Source organism: Austrofundulus limnaeus, unplaced genomic scaffold (genome assembly GCF_001266775.1).
Source record: "Austrofundulus limnaeus strain Quisiro unplaced genomic scaffold, Austrofundulus_limnaeus-1.0 Scaffold1, whole genome shotgun sequence".
In the NCBI taxonomy this organism is placed as follows: Eukaryota; Metazoa; Chordata; class Actinopteri; order Cyprinodontiformes; family Rivulidae; genus Austrofundulus; species Austrofundulus limnaeus.
The window spans coordinates 5629135-5630543 of record NW_013952403.1 but is presented as its reverse complement, the minus strand read 5'-3'; positions in this window follow the sequence as shown (position 1 = coordinate 5630543).

The window sequence follows — 1409 nt, the reverse complement described above, 5'->3', positions numbered from 1 at the left end:
TATTATTTACTACACAAGCTGATCTTGTCAGAACACAACTAAATTCAACTGTTTCCACCTCAGAATCAGACGTCTCTTCTCACATTTCCATTGTTATTTCCTGCAGCTGTGGTTTCTAAAGCATCCCACCCACCATCAGTGTTTGTTTGAAGGGTGTAATGAGTGTAAGTGGAGCTCATATATCCTTTATTTTGTKTCTAACACACTGTTCTCATCACTTCTCACCCTGCATCTTCTTCTTTCTGTGCAAATCTAACCTTCTGTGCAGTTTTACTGTTTCTTGTTCTTTAGCCTATAGTATTGCTCATATTTAGTCTTTCCTTTTCTTTCCTTCACCTATAAAAGCATTATAGTCTAAAAGGTTTCACTTGAATAATTTTTCCAATACAAAACACAGAAAAGTACATTGAAAATTAAAGAAAATGTTTGTGTTTGTTTACACTTTTTTGGCATCTTKTCCACTTTGGGAAGTTCAGGGTTTAGTTTGAATGTTTCCTGTTTTGTGACTTTTTCCACAAAATTATTCCCATTGAGTCCAGTTAAAATAGCTCAAAAGCATGGGAGTAGTTCAAAATAAAAGGCATTTGCATTTATGAGATCAAAAAGTAAAATGTTAAAAGTTAAAATGTCTTTTATAACAAAAACATTATTATTAATTCTGGATGTAGGATGTGCTTTTCCACACATGATCGTAAGTGGGAAAATGCAAACATAGAAAACGTTTCTAATATTTCACAAGTTTCATGAGTCATCACTTGACAGCAGGGCCGGCTCTTGGCATAGGCGAACTAGGCGGTCGCCTAGAGCGCCATCTGCTGGAGGGGGCACCAAACTGCAGAAGAAAAAAAGATTATTTGTAATCCCTGGTTGTAAATCTGCTAAGCTCCCCTTTCTATTACCTTTGTCTTAAAAAAAACTATAATGAAGTATTACAGGAAAAATAAACTACTCTACCCATAAAACATTTTCACCCCCAATGCAGCAATCGCCACCACCCTCTCTCTCTCATTTGATTGATGTTGCACTGACTCGTCCCGCTCCGACACTGATGGGAAAGGGGCTAGTAGTACCTCCCAGGTCGCAGTTTGTGTTGRCAAACTCAATAACAACAAGTCTGTATTTTGTTGTCCAATACATGTCAACCTCTTCAGACGTTTACTAAATCCTCATAAGTCCGTAAATTTTGCAAAAAATCCACACAACTTGCACCCGCAGTGGGGTCAGCCTCGCTGCGAAGCAGGAGGAAAGGAGAGCGGAAAAAGTTCAAAACTTATTTCTAGCGGCAGAACAGGTTGGAAGATGCCTTTTTGATGTTATTTATTGTTTTTTAAATCATCCTGCATGTTAGATAAATTTGAAAATGAGGTTTTGAAAAAATCCGTAAGACTTGAAAAAATCCGTAAGATTGC